The 9190-nt window shown below is 41.7% G+C and overlaps 1 protein-coding gene across 6 annotated transcripts in view; it reads left to right on the top strand.

Annotated features, from left to right (window-relative positions):
* Window positions 1-3949: 3949 nt before the first annotated feature.
* RDX (radixin) overlaps window positions 3950-9190 on the top strand; it is a 142530-nt gene continuing 137289 nt past the window's right edge. Inside the window, exon 1 of one of the 6 annotated variants that reach the window (XM_069080098.1) lies at window positions 3950-4428. The gene's annotated coding sequence lies outside the window, so the exon portion shown is untranslated. Of the gene's footprint in view, window positions 4429-4460; window positions 4639-5351; window positions 5426-5501; window positions 5526-9190 lie in introns of those variants that run through there. The other 5 variants (XM_069080104.1, XM_069080102.1, XM_069080099.1 and 2 more) reach the window with 5 other exon arrangements.

Raw genomic sequence — 9190 nt, forward strand, 5'->3', positions numbered from 1 at the left:
GTTTGGGTAATGCCTATAGACTAGGCAAGGACACTGGATTTAGTCAGAGCCTGGACCTGGTACATACCCTGCATCGGAGGCTGTTTTGACAGGATTATAAATTTATAAATTGAAGGGAACTTAGAGGCCAATCCCTTCATTTTCCTGATGAAAAATTGAGGTACAGAGTAGTTAAGTAACTTGCCAAAGGCCACAGAGCTAGTAAATGACAGGCAAAATTTGAACCCATGTCTTCCTTATCTACTATGCTATGCTGCATCTCAACATGGCTTTTTGATAAATTCGGTTTTATTCTTCTTGCTTCAATAATAATGATTAAGATAGTATGCTTTTGTGGTTGACTCCATTGTGCTATACTCATCTGAATAAAATACAGCAGTAAAGAGAAGAGGGTGGAAGCTATTAGGGGGTGTAGCTGAGGTAAAAGACTAATTAGATAAATACACATAGACCTCCATCCTCGACTTAACTAGAAAAGGGGTGGAGCTATGAATTATGGAGATTTAGAGTTTTTTTTTTTCAGAATTCTCACAGCTGTTGAGAGTGTAGCTCTTAATCAACAAGGGTGTGATTGTTAACCACCCCCTCTCCCCCTTAAATGAATAGCATCAGGTAACAAGTTAGAAGTGTCCTCTGGTGGTTAAATATGGGGGCTAATTTGAAATTATTATCACCAAGTGTGTGGGTTGTTTTTTCTTTTTCAAGTTGAAGAGGTTCACGTGGATATACAAAGAATTCTGTGTATTTCCTCTAAATTTTTATTTTTAAGAAAATTTCATGATTTTTTTGAGAAAGGTTCCTTCCCCTACCCACCATTTTCTTGGCTTGTTTTCCTGCTAGAAATCCCCTCCTGAAAGGAAGCACTGTTTCATTCTACCTTTAATTTATGAAAATCTAATTTTATATAAAAACCATATAGTTTGCCATTGATTCATATTGTTTAATTGAACCTAATATCTTAAATTTATGCCACAGCTACAAATTTGCATGGTTGCTTGCTTAAACATTGATATTTGTTCCATTGCAGTGCATTTTGTGAATGAAATGTAAGCTAAAATGAGAAGTATGTGTTAAATATTTAAGGAGTTTATGTGAAATACATAACTGAATTTAATCTCCTTTAAAGGACTTTTGAAGCCAAATATGCCTATTTACACCAAAGACAAAGCTTTGGGAGGCATTAATGAATGACTTGGGTGAAGACTTGGAGAGGCAGACAGTAGTATATATTACCTGGATCAGTGGTTCATTTTAAAATCTCTAGAGAGATAATGGTGGTGGTGAATATCTGGAAACTAATCATTACACCCCCCTTTGCAAAGGTCAAATATATAGAGGAGATAATTAAGACTCTCCTAAAAAAAGGAAATCTTTGAAGATGCTGGTGAAATGCATGTATGAGAGAAGTTGACTTCTGGAAGTAGAGAGCAAACTGGATACAAGTCAGAACAAGGACTTTTCTTATGGCAAGTTAGGGTCCTTCTCAGGAGATTTGCCTTATCCATCTTGTAAGGAGCCATTTGAATCTTAAATAGGACATGCTATAGAGACATTATGGTAATGAATGGGGATTAAATTGGAGAAATGAAGAAAATGAATGAATAGGCTCAAAGGAAAAGTATTCAATTTCATATGTGGTCTGAAAACAGGAATTTCATGTCACAGAAACATAAATTTTATAAATGCTAGAGAAATGATTTATCTTTGCAAAGAATTGACAGCAAGCTTATGAGCAATTCCTGAATATTCACCAGCATAAATAAGAGAATTCTTCCACATTAATGCTGCATGTTGAGATCTGGCTTTGGAGGGAGCAGTGAAGCCAGATGGATGATGTCATCCATCCATATTCCAAGTAAACACTGGGCAGGTGCAGTTCCAAGGACTTCTGATTAGACTCAAAAGTATGAAGCACCAGGTTTGATATAAGCTACTAGATCCAAAATGACTATTTGAAGAAAAATATGATTTTAAAGAGAGAGAACTTACAAGTATGCTTTCTAAAATATCTTCATATATATGGGCTATAAAAGCAAGATAGCAGACCATCCCATTATTCACATCCAAAGAGATCATCTTAGGGAAAGCTAGATGAAAAATGTAACCCTGGGCAACCATTCTCCTTGGTGAGACAAAGGCTAATGACCAGAGGTCATAGAAACTTCATATAAGTACACTATTATCAGAATGCAGTCAAAGAAGAACACATTTCTGCTACAAATATGTTACTAATCACTGGTCACAGTCACAGCTAAGAAATTGCAGAATTTTGACTCAAAAGCATGTTTTCCAGTTCCAAATTCATTGCCATTTCTATCATATCACACACACACACACACACACACACACACAAAGATGGGAATTATTGAGTAATAAGAGAACTGGTCACAATTTTGAGATACAATCATTTAAATCTCATAAAAGAATTTCTAATTTAGGACATGCATATAGAGAACTTGGCAATCTTATATTCTATAGTTATTAGACACCTAATCTTACATACACAGATTTGAAAGCATGAAGAAGTATGATACCACAGAAAGAATCCTGGATAGGGAATCAGTAAAGCCTAAGGCTCTAGTTCTAACTCTAATCATTAACTCTTGAGGTATTGGGCAAAATATAATCTTTCAGCGGCCTTGATTTCATCATCTCTAAAATGAAGGGTTTGGACCAGATGATCTGTGAGGTCCTTTCCGCTACAGGATTAATCAGGCTTGCTGCATTTATGCTTACACATTCCTTCAATTCCTTACTGTTTTCCTATAGTATTTCCTTACTGTATTCATCTATAGAGCTAGAGCTGGGGACTAGTGAAAGGCAAGGTAGGCAAGCCACCCACTGTGCAACAGGTGTAGGTGGGTATAATTTTTTTTTTTTTAGAAAGGCACATTATTTTTTTAATTCCAGAAAATTCCATTCTTAATGGCTGATAGGTATACACTGGGTAATGGCTACAGCCTCTAGCAAAATGCCTCTAGCAAACATCAACACACAAGGGAGGCAATTTTCAAATGTTTCCTAGGGAGCACAAGTACCACACAATTCCAGTTCTGTTTAGAGTTTCAATCATCATTGTTTTTACTGTAAACTACTTGTGTCTTGTCCATAGTTGGCTCTTAATAAACATTTATTGAATTTATCTGGTCAGACAATGCCTTCCTTTCTACCATTCTTTAGTGTATATTGTACATTGTAAGTACTCAGTAAACGCGTGCTGTTATCTTGATTAAAAAAAGTCATCCATGTTAAAAGCTTTTCTGAATTGTTTAAACCTATCAAAGTATTTTCAACTTAGTTTTGTTTCAAAAGCCTCACAACCATTGAAGTATGTGTGCCTGTCGGATGACAATCCATAAAGTAAAACGCTTGCTTTGGTTTGCGTCTCTTCCCTGGAAGAAGAATCAGTTATTAGTTAGCCGGGAAGGAAATTTCCTTAAACGAGCTCTTGGGAAGGGTCAAAGGGAGCTTAAACTTTTCTCTCCTTAGGCAGGAGAGCGTCCCCGCGTCCACTCAGGTCAGCCCAGGGGGGCTGACACCAGGCATTTCTGGAGGGAGTCTTCCCTTCCTCGCTCCAGAGTAGGACAAGCACACCAGCTGTGAGGGCGCCTGCTCTCCGGGACATCCCGGTAGACTCCCTCCGGTTTCCCCCAGGGAATGATTGCACTATGTCCCCACACAGGGAAGGGGGGAACATCCGGGACAGGGGCGAACGGACTGGGAAGAAGCGAGGCTTTTCGGCCGGGGCCGCGAGATTGGGGGAAGGCGGGGGGAGGGGGAGCGGGAGGGAGAGGGAGGGCGGAATGAGAGCAGGAATGGGACTGGACGCAGCCGCGTGTGGTGGGGGTTGGGGGGGAAAGGAGGGAAGGTGAAGGGGGAGGCGGCACCCGAAGCGGAGGCGGCGGAGGCGGCGGAGGCTGCGGCCGCTGTGCACCGACCATAGCGCGCTGCCGCGGGCCGGTAGGGGGAGGGGGCGGTGTGGGGCAGCCCCGCCTTTTCCCCCCCGGAGGAGCCGCCGGGCGGCCATATTGAGGAGCTGTCTGCGGTGGTGGTGGCGGCGGCGGCGGCAGAGTGTCTCTTCCCCGGCAGCCCAACACTCATTTCAAACCCAGGACTGCTGCCCGCTCCGGGCTCTGGTGGCTCAGTCCCTCATCGGCGGGAAGGGGACCAAACCGGCAACTCCCTCGCCCAGCTTCGACTTTCCCGGGCCTCCCTCCCCCTGCAGAAAGCGGCCAAGGGGGAGGGGAGAACGAAGTTGGTGACAATCCCTTCCGAAGCCCCCCCGGACTCGAACGGACGGTGTCTGTACCTAGCCAACGGACCTTTGCGCCGAGCTTTGGCGGAGAAGTCCGGGCAGCGCTCCGCGGGCCCTCGCTCCCCTCGCGCCTGTCGCTCCCCTCGCTCCTCCGGCGCCGCCGCGCGCACCAGGTGAGCGGGGCGGCCAGCCTGGGGGGAGGGGCAGCGTTCGGGCCGCGGGCTCTGGAGGGCGGCCCGGGTCCTCAGCCCTGCCGGTGCGGCCGTCCGGCGAGGGGACCTTCGGGAGACCGGCCTCGACCTAACGGTTCAGCCGGGAGCAAAGTCCGGGAACAGTGTGAGGGTAAGGGGACTTCAGGGCCCGGGACTCTGCTGACTGTGCGGGTAAGGGGACTAGTACTGAGCTCTTCTGCCCTCCCCCCGCCCCCCATATATGTAATATATAGCTTACCAATGTGTGGGGCACGCATTAGATATGTACGTGTATACGCATATACACTGAGTTGTTAGTGAAAAATACCGACGTCATTCTAAAGTGCGAATTTAATTTTCGTTATTCTAAAATAGTTTGTTTCAGCTTTCTCTTCCTTGCTTGCCTCTACGTTATTTCTCTTGCTGATCCCTCACTTCTCTCCTTCAACACTCTTGCTCCCCGTACTACACTCTCTCTCTCTCTCTCTCTCTCTCTCTCTCTCTCTCTCTCTCTCTCTCTCTCTCTCTCTCTCTCTCTCTCTCTCTCTCTCTCTCTCTCTCACTCTCTCTCACTCACACACTCTCTGTCTCTCTCGGCTCTATTTGATTTAGGACTTTATTGGCTTACTACTTTTTCCATCTGTAAAGCACTTAAACACTCGTATTGAGTGATATGGATTGAATTCTTAAAGATAGAATAGGAATTACGTAGAATTTTTCTTTCAGCTGCCAGGATTGGAAAAGAGGCTCTCAGTTATTAGGTTTGCTTAATTAAGGTCCTGGTTGGGCAAAGGATGTTGCTTTTACAACACTTTTTTTTTTTTTTTTTGGTCTGGGCACTATTCATCTGAGCTCCACCTCTCTCTTTTCACCCCTTCACTCCCCTCGCCCCCGCCCTTCTCCTGCCGCCACCTCCCCCATAACTGCAGTAGAGCCGCTGCTGCTGCCACTTGGAGATTGCAGGCTGCAGCATATTGTGGTAAGCGGAGGAGGTTCCTTGGCCCGGGGGGCCGTTCTAGCTTCACTCTCCCTCTTGCTTATGCCATCCTTACCTGCTGCTGCTTCAAATGGCTTTAGAGGTTTGCGACTTTTATGCGTCATATTAGTTCATATTGATATCATCTGTTGTAATTACAGGTTATGCGAATTTCTCTTATCTTTGTGGGTTCCAAACTTTGCAAAATTAGCTTTGAAGGCGAACCAAACGTTTATTATGTCTCTTTAAAGTTAATTTTGACTACAGCCCTCAAATAGAGAATATTTTCTTTAAACTTATTAAACGTTTAATTTGTTTTAAAGTTAGGATGGTTTTTTTAAATATCAACTTTTTCAGAACCTTTTGATGTGTAAATTTTGCAAAGTACATCTTAATGAAGGACTTTGTGACAAACCCTTGGCTTCAATACTGGCTTGATGTAAATGTGATGGCATAAAAAAAGTACTTATTGATAAATGGCCATTGCCTTCTATTGTTTACAGAGTCCACATTTTGGAAATACTAAATGCTGGTTTGCACAATGGGCAGAGCTTTGAATGAACAATTGTTCTGTGTGGAACACTGGATAAATAATGCTCTTAGCCATTTGGGTGAAAACAAAACAAACTGTAAGGTTAAGGAAAATAAAAAAATGTTGAAAGCACTTTTAAGGATTTCATGATCCTCTTGCTTTCCATCAGCATGTTTTAGTCATGGGATATTTATGAGGAGATCATCTTAATTTTTAGTTAGCTGAAAACATACACTCTTTTGAGAAGATTGCGTCGTATGTGATTTTCTGCCAGTGTGCTGTGCGATCGAGTTAAGATCCCTTCCAACACCCAAAACGTTCTGTTTATCAGTGCTTAGGACAGTTCAGAGTTAGATAGTAGGCACTTGTTGATTTATTGTTAGCACTTCCATATTTCATAGAGAGGCGATTGGGGTGGTGGTGACTATAAGATCTTGATTATAGTTCTTGACTTTGGTCTTCAGGACTTGCTGGGGCTATTTTCAGCTAATGATGAGCCTCTTTATTAGTTAAGGGAAAACAACACAAGAAAAACACGTAACTTTTAGGGTACAAAGATTTAAATGTGCATATATATTAATCCCTTACCCTTTTAGGAAAAAGGGGCAGAAACATGTCATTTAACATAACAAAATTAAGTTTAATATAGAATATTTTTAAAAAGAAATGGGGGAGAAAATGTTTATGGGGAATTTATTTTGGAAATATCTTGAAATGTAGTGTTTCTCATTTTAAGATGTTTTAGGGGGTGAGGTGAAATGAGTTTTAAAAATGATTATTCCTCCTGTAGGTGGAACTTAAACTTTACTGACCTAACCTTCTGACTCTCAAGGGGATTAGAAATAAGGAGAGAGGTTGTTTCTTGTTGCTTTTGCTTTCCCAAGCACAATTAGGAGAGTTGGACGGAATCAACTAGATTAGTCTTTGTTATACTGGTATTGTGATTTATCCCTTATGCAGATTTCTAGCCTATTATTGTTGTTCTTGAACAGTTACTTTGTTGTTGATTTTAATTTTACAAGCAGAAATTCTTTTTAATAAAATTTAATTATGGAATTATTAATTCTTATCTTTCATACTACTGTCATTTAAAAATATGAACAAATCTTTATTAGTATTGTAAATCAACAAATTATGCCTAAGGTTGGGAGAGTTGATCTGTGCTGACAGGTTGTTTCTCTTGGAGTGGTGTATAGTGGAGATTATTCTATTTTTGCTTTGTGACTTTTTTAAGCTGGGAAGGTGCACTTCCTCTAGACAGGATGACTTTACATAGCCTGTCTTATTCTGTCTGTTTAGTGTAGGATAGACTGGTATAAACCAGCTTTCCTGAGATTCAGGATTTTCTGAAACTACAGCAGAGTTAATCACGTCAGTCAGTAAACATTTGTTAAGCACCTACTATGTGCTAGGCAATGTGCTAAGTGCTGGGGATGCAAAAAAGAAACAAAAGACAATCTTCTAGCCCTTCATATGCCTATTTTGAACCTTATGGCTTCATTGAGACCATGCTGGGAGCCTCTCCAAATCTTGGCACACTTCCAAGCCAGTGTTAGATCATATCTTTGGTGCCCTCGCAGTCCTCTTCCCCTTCCCTCTTTGGAATCCTTGAGTGGATCATTTTTTTTTTTTCTGTGTTTATGGCCACTTTCAGCTTCCCATAGTAACTGAGCCCTGATATCTTGCTACTTGAAAACTTTGCCTCTTAAATTTACTATCAAGAACTGTAAGAAACATTGTGTATTACTGCTGTGTTATATTTGCATACCAAAGAGTACTATCATAAGCAACTCTTTTACTATAACATTATAAATCTTAACTCATTCTAGAAATGCAAGTAGTTGTTACAACTTATGCCTGGGAGTGAATGTGATTGAGCAATCAGTATGTAGATATTTTTCTGTCTTAATGTGGAAAAATTTAGGTGTACATTTTAAATAATTATACATATATTCAGGCTTGCTTTTTATTTAAGGAATACCCTTATACATTATACAAGATTGAATTAAGATAATATAGTATGAATGACTTTAACTGGTGGGAAAATAAACTTGAATTAAATTAAGATATTGCATCTTGAATGCTAGTATAAACATATTGATTATGCCATTAAAACAGACCCTTGGTGAGAAAGCATTTCAAAATATTAATTCTTAATAACCACGTATCTTACATCCTTTGCTTACAATTTTTTATATCAAAAATAAATCGACAAACATTTATTAAGCACTTATATGCCAGACACTGCTAAGCACTGGGGATGCAAAAAAAGGGGGGGGGCAACAAACAATTCCAATTTTCAATGAGCACTAACGTTTCTAATGACAGATAGGTGGTTCAGTATAGACAGCATGGGACTTAGAGTCAGGAAGAACTGAGATTAAATTCTGCCTCAGGTACATTAACTCTATAACCCTCTGTGAGGGTTATAGACAAAAACCATTCTGTGACTTATTTCCCTCACTGGTAAAATGAGGACAATAATAGCACCTACCTCAGAGTTGTTAAAAGAATCAAAGGTAATGGAGATAAAACTCCATATAAATGCTAGCTGATGCTATTCCTATTTACAACAACAACAACAACTACTACTTTCTCTTCCCTTCCCCTCTCTCTTCCTATCTCCCCCTTTTTCTCCCCTCTTTTTCCTCCTTTCTCTCCTCTTTCCTTTTACCCCTCCCTTTCTCCTCCATTTCTTTCCTCTTTCTGCCTTTCCCCTTACCCTTTCCCCCTTCCTTTCTCTCTTTTCCTTTCCTGTCTCCTATGTCCCCTTCCTTTCTCTTTCCTTCCTTCCTTCCCTCATCCCTCTTCTCTCCCTCTCTTTTTCTCCTCTCTTACCTTCTCTTCCCCCTTCTCCCTTTCCCTTTTCTGTCCTCCCTCCTTCCCCCCTCTTCCTGTGTGCCCCCACCTTTCTTTGTTTCTCTGTCTCTGTCTCTCTCTCTCTGTCTCTCTCTCTCTCTCTCTGGCTCTCTCTGTCTGTCTCTGGCTCTCTCTGTCTGTCTCTGGCTCTCTCTCTCTGGCTCTGGCTCTCTCTGTCTCTGGCTCTGGCTCTCTCTGTCTCTGGCTCTGGCTCTCTCTGTCTCTGGCTCTGTCTCTCTCTGTCTCTCTCTGTCTCTGTCTGTCTCTCTCTGTCTCTCTGTCTCTCTGTCTCTGTCTCTGGCTCTGTCTCTCTGTCTCTGGCTCTGTCTCTCTGTCTCTGGCTCTCTCTGTCTGTCTCTGGCTCTCTCTCTCTGGCT

Source organism: Petaurus breviceps, unplaced genomic scaffold, assembly GCF_028583685.1.
Source record: "Petaurus breviceps papuanus isolate PSGF00001 unplaced genomic scaffold, PetGlider_PUasm1.0 91133, whole genome shotgun sequence".
Lineage (NCBI taxonomy): Eukaryota > Metazoa > Chordata > Mammalia > Diprotodontia > Petauridae > Petaurus > Petaurus breviceps.